This window comes from Oncorhynchus clarkii, chromosome 3, assembly GCF_045791955.1.
Source record: "Oncorhynchus clarkii lewisi isolate Uvic-CL-2024 chromosome 3, UVic_Ocla_1.0, whole genome shotgun sequence".
Classification (NCBI taxonomy): domain Eukaryota; kingdom Metazoa; phylum Chordata; class Actinopteri; order Salmoniformes; family Salmonidae; genus Oncorhynchus; species Oncorhynchus clarkii.
In genome coordinates this window covers 71323728-71340898 of record NC_092149.1, presented here as the reverse complement: position 1 = coordinate 71340898, position 17171 = coordinate 71323728, and the positions used below count along the sequence as shown (strand labels likewise).

General features: G+C 40.5%; 1 protein-coding gene across 4 annotated transcripts in view; it reads right to left on the bottom strand.

The window, feature by feature from the left end:
• The window catches only part of LOC139403152 (radixin), a 63321-nt gene that overhangs the window by 24528 nt on the left and 21622 nt on the right, over positions 1–17171 (bottom strand). Inside the window, exon 3 of one of the 4 annotated variants that reach the window (XM_071146874.1) lies at positions 13807–14005. The exons of the other annotated variants lie outside the window; for them this stretch is intronic. The gene's annotated coding sequence lies outside the window, so the exon portion shown is untranslated. The remainder of the gene's footprint in view (positions 1–13806; positions 14006–17171) is intronic. 4 annotated transcript variants of the gene reach the window in all.

Sequence of the window (17171 nt, the reverse complement as noted above, 5' to 3'; positions counted from 1 at the left end):
CGCAACGATGCATCCAAGAGGGCTGTGCCACAGACATACCCCCTGAAGACGAAACACACACACACACAAAAAAACTCCTGTCAATTCACATGATGCAGCTCATAAGACACAAAATAAGCCAGAAAGTGCTCTGGGCCAGAATCTAAGTGAGTCACACTTGCTCTGTTGAAATGATGAGAGGGGGGCTCTCACTCTCTCTCTGTCCCATTTCTCTCCCCCTCTCCTCTCGTCCCGAGGCACTGAGCTTCACAGAAAGAGGGTACAATAGCAGTCATTTGGCACCAGAATAGCAGCAGCAGCCATTTGACTGAGGATTCTCTGATGGCCCTTTAGCGCACTGGTTCTCAATCCTGGTCCTGGGGACCCAAAGGGGTGCACATTTGTTTTTGCCCTAGCACTACACAGCTGATTCAAATGATCAACTCATCAAAAGGATTTGAATCAGGTGTGTGGTGGTAGGGCAAAAACAAATGTGCACCCCTTTGGGTCCCCAGGACCAGGTTGAAAACCACTGCTTTAGCGCGTCAATGAGTAAATACCTCTGGTACAGAAACAGAACTCTCTGGGTTTGAATTATTCACCGCTTTAAAAAGAAATCTTCAATGCCAGCTGAACTTGAGGAGTGAATAGTGCAGTATAGTTCTGTTCTAGGAGCTGAGGTGTAGGCCAAAGACGGAGACGAAACAGGAAATAAATTAAGTGTTTCAGATTTGCACAAGGGGCAATAATGGACTCAATCCAATGCAATCCAGGATATCAGAACTCTGTCTGCACCAAAGCTAAAAGTCATAAGACCCTTTAACCGTTAATGAAAACATACACCATCTTAATCACATCTATAGAACACAGAGGCCTCAGAACAGGCAGACAGCAGTAGCAATACAGAGATATAACATCTTCAGAAAAGACAGGAATGCCTATAGGGAGGTGTTGCTGTATATGTTCAGAGCCATATTCCTCATATTTGATCTCATGTTAAATGTTTTTGAAGTGTTGTAGTTGAAAGTTCACCTGCCTCATCTAAAGCCTATTCTTTTGTGGTGCTGCTATATGCCATCAAGTGCTAAGTCAGTATTTGTATAATATATGTGTTAGAGGTCGAACGATTATGATTTTTCAACGCTGATATCGATACTGATTATTGGAGGACCAAAAAAAGCCGATACCGATTAAATCGGACGATTTGTATATACACTGCTCAAAAAAATAAAGGGAACACTTAAACATCACAATGTAACTCCAAGTCAATCACACTTCTGTGAAATCAAACTGTCCACTTAGGAAGCAACACTGATTGATAATACATTTCACATGCTGTTGTGCAAATGGAATAGACAACAGGTGGAAATTATGGGCAATTAGCAAGACACCCCCAAAAAAGGAGTGGTTCTGCAGATGGTGATCACAGACCACTTCTCAGTTCCTATGCTTCCTGGCTGATGTTTTGGTCACTTTTGAATGCTGGCGGTGCTTTCACTCTAGTGGTAGCATGAGACGGAGTCTACAACCCACACAAGTGGCTCAGGTAGTGCAGCTCATCCAGGATGGGACATCAATGCGAGCTGTGGCAAGAAGGTTTGCGGTGTCTGTCAGCGTCCAGAACATGGAGGCGCTACCAGGAGACAGGCCAGTACATCAGGAGACGTGGAGGAGGCCGTAGGAGGGCAACAACCCAGCAGCAGGACCGCTACCTCCGCCTTTGTGCAAGGAGGAGCAAGAGGAGCACTGCCAGAGCCCTGCAAAATGACCTCCAGCAGGCCACAAATGTGCATGTGCTCAAATGATCAGAAACAGACTCCTTGAGGGTGGTATGAGGGCCTGACGTCCACAGGTGGGGGTTGGGCTTACAGCCCAACACCGTGCAGGACGTTTGGCATTTGCCAGAGAACACCAAGATTGGCAAATTCGCCACTGGCGCCCTGTGCTCTTCACAGATGAAAGCAGGTTCACACTGAGCACATGTGACAGACGTGACAGACGTGACAGACGTGACAGTCTGGAGATGCCGTGGAGAACATTCTGCTGCCTGCAACATCCTCCAGCATGACCGGTTTGGCGGTGGGTCAGTCATGGTGTGGGGTGGCATTTCTTTGGGGGGCCGCACAGCCCTCCATGTGCTCGCCAGAGGTAGACTGACTGCCATTAGGTACCGAGATGAGATCCTCAGATCCCTTGTGGGACCATATGCTGGTGCGTTTGGCCCTGGGTTCCTCCTAATGCAAGACAATGCTAGACCTCATGTGGCTGGAGTGTGTCAGCAGTTCCTGCAAGAGGAAGGCATTGATGCTATGGACTGGCCTGCCCGTTCCCCAGACCTGAATCCAATTGAGCACATCTGGGACATCATGTCTCGCTCCATCCACCAACGCCACGTTGCACCACAGACTGTCCAGGAGTTGGCGGATGCTTTAGTCCAGGTCTGGGAGGAGATCCCTCAGGAGACCATCCACCACCTCATCAAGAGCATGCCCAGGCGATCTAGGGAGGTCATACAGGCACGCGGAGGCCACACACACTACTGAGCCTCATTTTGACTTGTTTTAAGGACATTACATCAAAGTTGGATCAGCCTGTAGTGTGGTTTTCCACTTTAATTTTGAGTGTGACTCCAAATCCAGACCTCCATGGGTTGATACATTTGATTTCCATTGTTAATTTGTGTGATTTTGTTGTCAGCACATTCAACTATGTAAAGAAAAATGAATTTAATAAGAATATTTCATTCATTCAGATCTTATTTTTTGAGCAGCATATATATTTGTAATAATGACAATTACAACAATACTGAATGAACACTTATTTTAACTTAATATAATACATCAATAAAAATCAATTTAGTCTCAAATAAATAATGAAACGTTCAATTTGGTTTAAATAATGCAAAAACAAAGTGTTGGAGAAGAAAGTAAAAGTGCAATATGTGCCATGTAAGAAAGCTAACGTTTCTTGTTCAGAACATGAGAACATATGAAAGCTGGTGGTTCCTTTTAACATGAGTCTTCAATATTCCCAGGTAAGAAGTTTTAGGTTGTAGTTATTATAGGACTATTTATCTCTATATAATTTGTATTTCATATACCTTTGACTATTGGTTGTTCTAATAGGTACTTCAGTATTGCCAGCCTAATCTCGGGAGTTGATAGCCTTGAAGTCATAAACAGCACAATGCTTGAAGCACAGCGAAGAGCTGCTGGCAAATGCGCAAAAGTGCTGTCTGAATGAATGCTTACGAGCCTGCTGCTGCCTACCATCGCTCAGACTGCTCTATCAAATCATACTTAATTATAATAAAACACACAGAAATACGAGTCTTAGGTCATTAATATGGTCAAATACGGAAACTATAATTTTGAAAACAATATGTTTATTCTTTCAGGGAAATGCGGAACCGTTATGTATTTTATCTAACGGGTGGCATACATAAGTCTAAATATTGCTGTTACATTGCGCAACCTTCAATGTTATGTCATAATTATGTCAAATTCTGGCCAATTAATTACGATCTTTGTTAGGAAGAAGTGGTCTTCACACAGTTCGCAACGAGCCAGGCGGCCCAAACTGCTGCATATACCCTGACTCTGCTTGCACAGAACGCAAGAAAGGTGACACAATTTGCCAAGTTAAAATAAATTAATGTTTGCAGGCAATAGTAACTAAATATGCAGGTTTAAAAATATACACTTGTGTATTGATTTTAAGAAAGGCATTGATGTTTATGGTTAGGTACACATTGGTGCAACGACAGTGCTTTTTTCGTGAATACGCTTGTTAAATCACTCGTTTGGCGAAGTAGGCTGCGAATCAATGACAAATTAACAGGCACGCGCATAACAGGTAGTCAGCCTGCCACGCAGTCTCCTCGTGTAGTGCAATGTAATCGGCCATAATCGGTGTCCAAAAATGCCGATTATCGATTGTTATGAAAACTTGAAATCGGCCCTAATTAAATCGCCCATTCCGATTAATTCGGTCAACCTCTATGTGTGCAAAGCTTGATAATGTGTGTGAAGTCAACAGAGAGGTCTATTTTCTGGGTGACCTGAACATTGACTGGTTAGAAACTAGAGTTGAAGTTGGACGTTTACATACACCTTAGCCAAATACATTTGAACTCAGTGCTTCACAATTCCTGACATTTAATCCAAGTAAAAATTCCCCGTTTTAGGTCAGTTAGGATTACTACTTTATTTTAAGAATGCGAAATGTCCGAATAATAGTAGAGAGAATGATTTATTTCAGCATTTATTTCTTTCATCACATTTCCAGTGGATCAGAAGTTTACTTACACTCAATTAGTATTTGGTAGCAGTGCCTTTAAATTATTTAACTTGGGTTAAACATTTTGGGTAGCCTTCCACAAGCTTCCCACAATAAGTTGGGTGAATTTTGGCCCATTCCTCCTGACAGAGTTGGTGTAACTGAATCAGGTTTGTAGGCCTCCTTGCTCGCACACGCTTTTTCAGTTCTGCCCACAGATTTTCTATAGGATGGAGGTCAGGGCTTTGTGATGGCCATTCCAATACCTTGACTTTGTTGTCCTTAAGTATTTTTGCCACAACTTTGGAAGTATGCTTGGGGTCATTGTCCATTTGGAAGACCCATTTGCGTCCAAGCTTTAACTCCTGACTGATGTCTTGAGATGTTGCATCAATATATCCACATAATTTTCCTTTCTCAATTATGTCATCTATTTTGTGAAGTGCACCAGTCCCTCCTGAAGCAAAGCACCCTCACGACATGATGATGCCACCCCTGTGCATCACGGTTGGGATGGTGTACTTCGGCATGCAAGCCTCCCCCTTTTTCCTCCAAACATAACAATGGTCATTATGGCCAAACAGTTCTATTTTTGTTTCATCAGACCAGAGCACATTTCTCCAAAAAGTACGATCTTTGTCCCCATGTGCAGTTGCAAACCGTAGTCTGGCTTTATTATGGCGGTTTTGGAGCAGTGGCTTCTTCCTTGCTGAGCGGCCTTTCAGGTTATGTCGATATAGGACTCGTTTTACTGTGGATATAGATACTTTTGTACCTGTTTCCTCCAGCATCTTCGCAAGGTCCTTTGCTGTTGTTCTGGGATTTATTTGCACCTTTCGCACCAAAGTACGTTCATCTCTAGGAGACAGAACGCGTCTCCTTCCTGAGCAGTATGACGGCTGCGTGGTCCCATAGTGTTTATACTTGCGTAGTATTGTTTGTACAGATGAACGTTGTACCTTCATGCGTTTGGAAATTGCTCCCAAGGATGAACCAGACTTGTGGAGGTCTACAATTATTTTTCTGAAGTCTTGGCTGATTTATTTTGATTTTCCCATGATGTCAAGCAAAGTGGCACTGAATTTGAAGGTAGGCCTTGAAATATATACACGGGTACACCTCCAATTGACTCAAATTATGTCAATTAGCCTATCAGAAGCTTCTAAAGCCATGACATGTTCTGGAATTTTCTGAGCTGTTTAAAGGCACAGTCAACCTAGTGTATGTAAACTTCTGACCCACTGGAATTGTGATACAGTGAATTTACAAGTTAAATAATATGTCTGTAAACAATAGTTGGAAAAAGAACTTGTGTCATGCACAAAGTAGATGTCCCAACTGACTTGCCAAAACTATAGTTTGTTAACAAGAAATTTGTGGAGTGGTTGAAAAATGACTTTTAATGACTCCAACCTAAGTGTATATAAACTTCCGACTTCAACTGTAGCTGATGTCGCAAGAAGAAACTTCTAACTGTGCCTAATGCCTGTAATCTAACCCCGATTTCCACATACCAAGTAGACATACCAATAGTGTTGGATCTGTGACATCCACTTTGATCATATCTTCAATAATGCTGAATAACTTTGCTCCAAAGCAATATTCGTTTTCGTTGGCTGTAGTGACCATAACATTTTGGCAATAACAAGGCAAGTCAAAGCGCCAAAGGTTGGGCCTAAAGAAATTCATAAGAAATCATACAAAATGTTCTTAGGATTCTTTTGTTAAAGAATGCATGTTGGTCTGATGTGCATGAGGAAGTGAATACCAGAAGTATTTGTACAATTATTCATACAAATGATTGACAAGCATGCAACTGTGAGAACCATTAGAGCCCCCTGGATTAATGATGAATTGAAAAATGGTATGGTTCAAAGAAATAATGCAAAAGAGGTGGCATTTTGTCTTTTTTTTCTCAGATGATTGTTTGACATACTGTGAATTGAGAAATGTGGTGACTAAACTTAAGAAAATGATACATTATATTACCAAACAGATATAAATGACATAAAACAAAATAGAAAAAGACTTGAGTACCTTGAATGAGCATCATGGTCAGAAAACCCAATACATCTACATCGTTCAATGAAGTTGATGGGTCATATAAAACAAAACCTTTTGATATTGACATTCATTTCAATTGCTATTTCACTAGTGAAATGAAATTACATTGAACAGTGAAATATCATATTTTGGTATAAAATATCTAATAATGAAAGAGAAGGATTGCCTTTTTGAATTTGGTCAAATTAGTGTGGGAGAGTTGTAAAAACTATTGTTATCCATTAATAATGATAAGCCACCAGGTATAGACAACTTGATGGAAAACAAAAAATAGTAAAGCACTTTGCTGGCTCTAACAGCCGCCCAATCAGTTTGCTGCCTGTTTTTAGTAAACTGATGGATTATAGTGTTTGACGAAATACAATTATATTTTTCAGAGAACAAGGTAACTACAGACTTTCAGCATGCATCTAGAAAAGAGCACTCAACTTGCACTGCACTGACTCAGATGACTGATGATTGGTTATAAGTTGATAGTTGGAGCTGTATTGTTAGATTTCAGTGCAGCCTTTGATGTTATTGACATAAATAAAACATACTTGCTATGGCTTTACATCAACTGCCATCACATGGTTGGAGAGTTATTTATCCTATATAACCCAGAGTGTTCTTCAATGGAAGCTTCTCTAACATCAGATATGTACAGTGCAGTGTCCCTCAGGGCAGTTGCCTTGGGCCATTATTCTTCTCTATTTTTTATGATTTGCTACTGGTCTTACACAAAGCTAGAATGACTATGTATGTGGGTGATTCCACACTCATGTCAGCACCCAAAGCCAGTGAGCTCACTGAAAATCTATATGAGAAGTTATAGTCAGTATCATAAATGGTGGCTTATTAATAAAATTGACTTAAATACATCTAAAACTAAACGCATTGTATTTGGTTCAAAACATTCTCTAAGATTCAAACACCAGCTGGAGTTGTTAATAAAGGTTGTGACCATTGAGCAAATTGAGGAAGCTGAACTCCTAGGTATAACATTGGATGGTCAATTATCATTGGCAAGTCATATTTACACAGTCGTTGTGAAGATGGGGAGGGGTATGTCTGTTGTAAAAAGAGGTTCTGTGTTTTTGACACAAAAATCAGTTGTTCAGGCGCTGGTCTTGTCCCATCTTGATTACTATCTGGTAATATGGCCAAGGGCAGCAAAGAAAGACCTAGCAAAGCTGCAGCTGGCTCAAAACAGAGCAGCATGCCTTTAACTACACATGCAGAACTAACAGCAACATGCATGCCAGGCCTTCCTGGTTGAGGGTTGACAAGATATTAACTGCTTCTCTTCTAGTATTTATGAGAAATATTAATGTGACAAAAATTCCAGATTGTCTGCATAATCAAAAAATTCAACTCAGTCATCCATACATACACCACCTAACATGCCACCAGGGGTCTCTGCACAATTTTAAACAGAGCAATGATCGCATGGAACTCCATTCAATCTCCAATTTCTCAAGCAAACAGCATAATTACCTTTTTTTTTAATTATTAAAAAACAACTCATGGAACGGCGGGGACTGTGAAGGGACAAACAAACACACATTGTTTGTAAATCGTTGTATTTTACATTTCTGTGACTGTCCTTGTCTATCAATGTATCAGTGTTTTGTTTCTTGTCATGTTCTGTGTTTAATTGTGGACCCCAGGAAGAGTAGCTGCTGCTTCTGCAAAAGCTAAATGGGGATACTAATAAACAAATAAATCTCATAACCAAACATCAATATTAATTTAGACCATCATAACTATATGGGTCATTTGTAGCTTCAGCGCCAATATGTGGCCATCTATTTCCCAGTCAGTGTGTAATAACTTCCATTGCTTCAGTGTGTGTCTGTGACTGCAGCAAGTCAGGCTCAGCCAGAGCCAGTGGTACAGTATCAACTGGATATAACCTAAGGGAGGAAGGAAGAGTAGAGGTTGGTAGAGGAAAGAGACTGGCACATGGAGAGAGAAGAGAGGAGAGAGAGAGAACAGACTCAGTGAGCATAGCCTTGCTATTGAGAAAGTCCGCAGTAGGCAGACCTGACTTTCAAGAGAAGACCGGCTATGTGCACACGGCCCACAAAATTAGATGGAAACTGAGCTGCACTTCCTAACCTCCTGCCAAATGTATGACCATATTAGAGATACATATTTCCCTCAGATTACACAGACCCACAAAGAATTCAAAAACAAATCCAATTTTGATAAACTCCCATATCTATTGGGTGAAATACCACAGTGTGCAATCACAGCAGCAATATTAGTGACCAGTTGCCACAAGAAAAGGGCAATTAGTGAAGAAAAAACACCATTGTAAATACAACCTATATTTATTTATTTTCCCTTTTGTACTTTAACTATTTGCACATCATTACAACACTGTATATAGACAGATGACATTTGAAGTCTTTATTCTTTTTGAACTTTTGTGAGTGTAATGTTTACTGTACATTTTTATTGTTTATTTCACTTTTGTTAATTATCTATTTCACTTGATTTGGCAATGTAAACATATGTTTCCCATTAAGCCATTAAATTGAAAAAGAAATTGAATTGAGAGAGAGAGCAAGTCAGAGCCGAGCGGAGATCTGCAATAAGACGTGTGACAGAGGGAGTAAATATCCCAGTGCATAGTTAGCCAACTCAGCAAACAGACTGACAGCACTGGTCTTGCTATATACAGTACATCACCAGCCAGCAGCAACAGAGATGCAGCTGGGGACAATGCACTAGCAGTAAGAGGGGTGTGCATGCCAGAGACAGAAGCTTGAAGGGCATGCACACATTTACAGCAGTGTGCACAAGCAGAGGATGTGCCTTTCGATTGTGCACTAGGAAAGAGGAGCAAGAGAATATGCTAAGGAAGTCAGGCTAAAGGAGTGTGCACAAGGAGAGCGGATCTATCAGGAGCGTGCAAGAAGAGAGCGGATCTATCAGGAGTGTGCATGAGGAGAGAGGACCTATCAAGAGTGTGCATGAGGAGAGAGGTGCAATGCTAGAAGAGCATGCACATAGAAAGCAGTAGGTCAGGCATTATTAGAGGAGGATGTTGACATGTTGGTAGTCAGTGAATTAGCAGGTCAGGACAGGGTTGTCGGAGGTTTAGTGGGTTACGGCTTTGGTGTCTATATATACAGTAAGTACTGTGTCTTTATGTGTTGTGTAAATTAGGGTTACGGAGGGTTAGGATGGGGCTGTATGAAGGGTTTGGTTCGTATATAAGTGTCTTCAGAAAGTATTCATACCTCTGGACTTATTCCACATTATGTTGTGTTACAGCCTGAATTCAACATTTATTAAATAGTTATTATTTTCTCACCCATCTACACACAATACCCCATACTTACAAAGTGAAAACATGATTAAAAAACTAATTCCACTTTGACATTATGGGATGGATGTTGTGGGTAGGCTAGTGACAAAAGAAATCTAAATTAAATCAATTTTAAATGCAGGCCTTAACACAACAAAATGTGGAAAAAGTCAAGGGGTGTGAATACTTTCTGAAGGCACTGATATATATACAGTGCATTGGGAAAGTATTCACACCCCTTAACAAAATTTGGAAAATGTTGTTTCGTAACAACCTTACTCGAAAATTAATTAAATTGTTTATTTTTCCTGGTACTGTATATACACACTACATGACCAAAAGTATATAGATACTAGAGGTCGACCGATTAATCGGAATGACCGATTAATTAGGGCCGATTTCAAGTTTTCATAACAATTGAAATTTGTATTTTTGGGTGCCGATTTTGCCAATTTAAAAAAAATTCAGCTAAGAACACATTCTTATTTTCAATGACGGCCTAGGAACGGTGGGTTAACTGCCTTGTTCAGGGGCAGAACGACCGATTTTCACTTTGTCAGCTCGGGGGATCCAATCTTGCGACCTTACAGTTAACTAGTCCAACGCTCTAACCACCTACCTCTCATTGCACTCCACGAGGAGCACAGCGCTGGTTATGACTTCAAGCCTATCAGCCTAATGGCTGGTGTAACCGATGTGAAATGGCTAGCTAGTTAGCTGGGTGTGCGCTAATAGTGTTTCAAACGTCACTCGCTCAGACTTGGAGTAGTTATTCCTCTTGCTCTGCAAAGGCCGCGGCTTTTGTGGAGAGATGGGTAAACACTGCTTCGAGTGTGGCTGTTGTCGATGTGATCCTGTTTCGAGCCTAGGTAGGGGCAAGGAGAGGGACGGAAGCTATACTGTTACACTGGCAATACTATAGTGCCTATAAGAACATCCAATAGTCAAAGGTATATGAAATACAAATGGTATAGAGAGAAATAGTCCTATAAATACTATATTAACTACAACCTAAAACCTCTTACCTTGGAATATTGAAGTTAAGTTAAAAGGAACCACCAACTGTCTCATGTGCTGAGCAAGGAACTCAAACGTTAGCTTTTTTACATGGCACATATTGCACTTTTACTTCAACACTATGTTTTTGCATTATTTAAACCAAATTGAACAGGCTTCATTATTTATTTGAGGCTAAATTAATTTTTATTGATTTTGTATTAAGTTAAAATAAATTAAAAATTAAAATTAAATTAAAAATAAATTAAAATAAATTAAGTTAAAATAAGTATTAATTCAGTATTGTTGTAAGTGTTATTATTACAAATAAAAAAATGTTTTATTTTATTTTGTTTAATTATTATTATTATTATTATTATTATTATTTATTTTTTTTAATTTTTTTTTATCGGTATCGGCTTTTTTTTGGTGCTCCAATAATCGGTATTGGCGTTGAAAAATCCTAAATCGGTCAACCTCTAGTAGATAGTGGGGCAAAAAAGTATTTAAAGAAGAGGTCTGTGAGAGCCAGAAATCTTGCTTGTTTGTAGGTGACCAAATACTTATTTTCCACCATAATTTGCAAATAAATTCATAAAAAATCCTACAATGTGATTTTCTGGATTTTTTCTCATTTTGTCTGTCATAGTTGAAGTGTACCTATGATGAAAATGACAGGCCTCTCATCTTTTTAAGTGGGAGAACTTGCACAATTGGTGGCTGACTAAATACTTTTTTGCCCCACTGTACCTGCTCATATTACATCTCATTCCAAAATCATGGGCATTAATATGGAGTTGGTCCCCCCTTCGCTGCTATAACAGCCTCTAATCTTCTAAGAAGGTTTTCCACCCCTATACATTGCTGACGGGACTTGCTTCCATTCAGCCAGAAGAGCATTAGTGAGGTCACGCACTAAAGTTAGGCGATTAAGCCTGGCTCGCAGTCGGCTTTCCAATTAATCCCAAAGGTGTTCAATGGGGTTGAGGTCAGGGCTCTGTGTAGGTCAGTCAAGTTCTTCCACACAGATCTTGACAAACCATGTGTATGAAGTCACCACCAGAATAATAAACAAGCAACTTTTGCTAGTCCCCACAAGGTCAAATGCTATTCTAGGGGGTTAAGGGGTACAGTTAGGCTTATGGTTATTTTTAGGAGCTAGGTCTACTGTAGGTTTAGGGTTAAGGTTAGGTTTTAAGTTAAAGGTTAGGGTAAGGAGCTAGGGTTAGTTTTAGGTTCAGGGCTAGGGAAAATATTATTTTGAATGGGACTTAAGGTTATTTATACAAGACTGTGTGTGTGCGCACACACGTGTAAGCACACACACGTGTAAGCTGTCTGCACATATGCATGTGTGCACGTGCGTAACAGGTGGCAGACACCTTGCGGGCTTGCTTTAATGTAATTGTAAAATGCTGCCCAACACCACTAAACAGGGATTTAAACACTGACTGGGGCACAGAAAACAATGACTGTAGGATTAACCTCTTAGGCTGGGAGATGGGACCTTAGTAACACTGCATCATTAACGCATGATGGACCACTTTAAAACGGAAAGGTTGCACGATATATATTCCACAAATCTAACATAGATTGATTATGTTCGATCTAAACGGTCTTTATGCAAAAGTTTATACAAATATATATAATTATACACTTCAATAGCTACAGGACTAGCTAAAGAAGTCTTGCAGGTAGACCACTTTTAACCCTTCAAGAAATGATTATGTGGCCTAGATCCTGGTATTGGAGGTAATTCTGGTGCGTTGTAAAGATAATTTCCTTTGTGTCGTAGCAGTACCCATCAATAGCTTATTTCTATAAGGAAATAATTTAATATGTTTGTGTATGCGTGTTCGAGAGCAAGAGAGAGCGAGAGAAACTGAGCGAAACTGAGCAGGAGAGAAACTGAGCGAAACTGAGCAGGAGAGAAACTGAGCGGGAGAGAGAGGGAGAGAAACTGCGCGGGAGAGAAACTCTACTGAGCAGGAGAGAAACTGAGCGGGAGAGAGAGGGAGAGAAACTGCGCGGGAGAGAAACTCTACTGAGCAGGAGAGAAACTGAGCGGGAGAGAGAGGGATAGAAACTGAGCAGGAGAGAAACAGAGGGAGAGAAACTGATATATACTGTAGAATAGAACAGCAAACAGAGCAAGATGTCTCAGAACTGATAGGAGCTGATCACCAACTGACAAAACCCGTAGAGACAGAGCAGTGCACAGTGAATACTAGAACCCTCCATTCTCTGACTGCGACTCGGCTATACATACAGTAGCAACGTCTGCTAGTTAGCGGTCAATTCAGTTTCTTTGCAGCTAATTCAGGAAGTAAATTGGAAATGGCTTTGAAAACCAGGCAACAAAAAAAAACGATAACACCATCTTTATGCTTGAGTGGCTATTTATTTTTGTCCAGTGACCCCCAAAGCAAAGGTAGCCCGTTACATATCCCCAAGATAAGTATTGGTAAAATTGGTTAAAGATGGACAGCTGTGACTTGTAGATAGCAAAATAGTTGTAAAGAGAAGTGCCATTGAATCGGTACATGGTTTGTGAACTGATACACAAGACAACGCTGGATTCAAAACCTTTCAGTTTAACTGATTATACAAAATTCTTGCAATCAATAGAATGTTATATACACATGTATATGGGGTATAGAACAATCCCAGCTCTGCAGATTTTGCTGCAAAGAGACAGAATCATTAGATCATTTTTTTTGGTACTGTCCATATGTAGCTTGTTTTTGGTCGCAGGTTCAAGAATGGCTGAATAATTGCAACATTTACCTGGGGCTAACTCTGCAAATAGCACTGCTAGGTGATTTAAAAAGTCATAGTCAATCGATCAATAACAATTATACTCATAACAAAAATGTTTCTTTAATTTACAATATGTAGAATCTATGAGAATAGAAAGGTTCTGAAAAACAAACAAAAGATAACTATTGTAAACTATATCGTGTCTGTGAAAATATATACAGTACGTACGTATAAGACGGAACTAGAAGCATAAGTCTTGTTGTCCATTAGTTTACTCCAATTTGGGGAGGGGTGGTAGGGTTAGGAGAAAATATAAGAAAATTGTGGAATAATAGTGAAGATATCAAAACTATGAAATCATGTAGTAACCCAAAAACACCCTTTGCCTTGACTGCCTAGAGTGTGCAAAGCTTTCTCTCAACCAGATTCACCTGGAATGCTTTTCCAAAAGTCTCGAAGGAGTTCCCACATATGCTGAGCACTTGTTGGCTGCTTTTCCTTCACTCTGCAGTCCAACTTGGGTTGAGGTCGGGTGATTGTGAAGGCGAGATCATCTGATGCAGCACCCTCACTCTCCTTCTTGGTCAAATAGCCCTTACACAGCCTGGAGGTGTGTTTTGGGTCATTGTCCTGTTGAAAAACAAATGATAGTGGGACTAAGTGCAAACCAGATGGGATGGCGTATCGCTGCAATATGCTGTGGTAGCCATGCTGGTTAACTGTGCCTTGAATTCTAAATAAATCACAGACAGTGACACCAGCAAAGCATCCCCACACCTTCTCCTCCATGCTTCACGGTGGGAACCACACATGCAGAGATCTTCCGTTCACCTACTCTGCTTCTCACAAAGACACGGGGTTGGAACCAAAAATAACTTATCCTCTGCAGCAGAGGTAACTATGGGTCTTCCTTTCCTGTGGCGGTCCCCATGAGAGCCAGTTTCATCATAGCGCTTGATGGTTTTGCAACTGCACTTGAAGAAACTTTCAAAGTTTTTGACATTTTCTGCATTGACTGACCTTTATGTCATAAAGTAATGATGGACTGTTGTTTCTCTGCTTATTTGAGCTATTCTTGACATAATATGGACTTGGTCTTTTACCAAATATGTCTATCCCCTACCTCGTCACAACACAACTGAATTGCTCAAACGCATTAAGGAAAGAAATTCCACAAATTAACAAAGCACACCTGTTAATTGAAATGCATTCCAGGTAACTACCTCATGAAACTGGTTGAGAGAATGACAAGAGTGTGCACAGCTGTCATCGAGACAAAGGATGGCTACTTTGAAGAAACTCAAATATAAAATATATTTTGGTTTCTTTAACACTTTTTTTGGTTACAACATTATTCCATATGTGTTATTTCATAGTTTTGATATCTTCACTAATATTATACAATGTAGAAAATAGTAAAAAAAAATAAAGAAAAACCCTTGAATGAGTAGATGTGTCCAAAATTCTGACTGGTACTGTATATTTACAAAAAATATATATATGGAGGATATGGAGGAAATTATGCAGATAATTACATTGTGGCTTCCATCAATCTGCAATATTCAATCTGATCTACCCCCACCCCCACCAAAAAAAGAGAACCTTGATGAGTACGTATTTTCCAAATGGTAAACTGTGTGTGTTTGTGGTACCAGACAGGCCTAATTAAATGCACAGCTGTTTGTTGCTAAGCCGGTTACCAGGGGCTTTAAGGCACAGAGGACCCGGCTTTACCCCTCTTCACTGCCTCCTCCTCTACCGCACCTCTCTTCACCCATCCTCATCTATCTCACCACTCTTAACCATTGACCTCTACCTCACCCATCCTGCTCCTCTACCTCATCCCACTTCACCCTCTGCCTAACCCCTCTTCACCCTCACCCATCCCCTTTACCTCCATTACCTCACTGTCTCCTCTTGCCCAGGATCTACTAGATTTGTTTTACCTAGCAAGACATAATAGGAAAGATACAGAAACGGATGTAGGGACATACGGCCAAGAGAGCAAGGGTTGAGTGTTTCAAGATAGTTATTTTGGGTCCAAACTGCTGCAGAAGACTCTTGATTTACCACCACCAGCTGTCCTACTAGGCACCACAACACCAAGTCCATGTTTTTCTGGGAGATGCAGCTCTCTCCCTACATGAGAAACTGAGTCACCCTTATCCAGATATGTTGATAATAGAATGTTGGAATCAATTTTTCTGTTTCTAATTTCCCTTGTTACTGTATGCACATCTGTATGAGAAATGCCATTTTATTAAGGCTTTTGGAATATGGTTCTGGATTTATCTTTATTTTTTTACCAAATAGGCTATATTTTATATCTAACATATATTCTTATTATCTCTCATTCACAGGTGTCCATCTCAATTATCCTGGGCGTACCTACAACTACCGCCACTCTTGTTGTCATAGAGAATGCATTCGGCATCATGGCTGCAAGGATGAGGACTCTTGTTCGGCTAATCGAGTGTACCCCTGAAAAGGCTAAAGACATTCTGAAGGCTTGTCTAGCCTTCCACAACTACCTGTCCTCCACAGATGAAACTCATGAACCGAAACGCAAGATAAGTGTCTCCCGCTTTTGGGGACACTCCCCTCCCTTCTGGCAACTACCAACCTGGAGAGTGGAAGTGGGTTGTGGCCTGGGGACAACAATCCTCAAGAGCCAGGCAGACTCTCCCGTGCCAGGGCGACACAGCTTGCAAGCGAAACAAGAAACAAGCTCAGGGATGTCTTCTCCCCTCCGCATGTGTGCAATAAGACATGGTTAGGAGAGGACAACTCAACCCATGACCAGCCAATCATGCAGAATAGGACTTTGTTTGACCTGCTCACACACACACCCCTTGGAGGCACGCATTCTTTGTGTGCACTGTAAACCAAAGTATTTCGTACTAAAATGTAGTTTTAATCTTGTTAATGAATTGAAACCAAATTTTTATGATGTCTGTGTGCGTTAATTTAGATTGAACTACACCACACAAAAGATAGCCTGTAAGGTCTGCAGCACATAGCTCTTCTCAACATTGTCAGTACTTGATTATCAAATAGAATGTATTGAAACACCTTGTATCGAGATGAAGAAACAGAGCTTTTTCAGCACACAAAAAAATAAACCTTATTCTTGCATCTGGGCTCTGAAAGTAAACCACAATACAACAGTGTCTGCTAAGAACAGACATGTAAACAACACATCAATGAAATACCATTAAAGTGTCAGACAAATGGAATTATTTGAAGAATAGTACAAATGTGTCTGTGAAAAACAGACACGCAAACAACAAGTGCAAACAACAAGACAAGTGTCTATGGAATAAAATTGTCTAGAGTCTGACTCCTGAGATGTCTAAACAACAAGAACAAGTTGTTAATTTCACTGTGGTCCCAGTCGTTCGGTCCATGTCTTCTTGAAGTCATGCACAAATTCATGCAGCTAGTGATCGAATTTTAACCAGAGTTTTGTCAATAGTTCATCCATGAAATCAGCTATAGGTGCCAGGGCCCTGTGGAGAGGATGAGAAGAGGGGGGACATGTTAGGAGTGTCTGTGGCGAGCAGTGTGTATGGTGAGGAGAGGAGGAAAAAAGGACAACAAAAGAAAGGAAAGGATATCAGAATAAAGGAGGAGAGTCTGAAATGATTTACCTCTGGGTGGCTCAATGCATGACGTTCTCCAGATCTTGAGATCGGTCTTTGCAACGCCTTTTCTCCCTTCTTCTCACAGTCCTGCTACTACTGCTGCTGCTCTGTGGCATTGGTGAGGAGCAAGCCAGTGGAGTAGGTATTGGAGG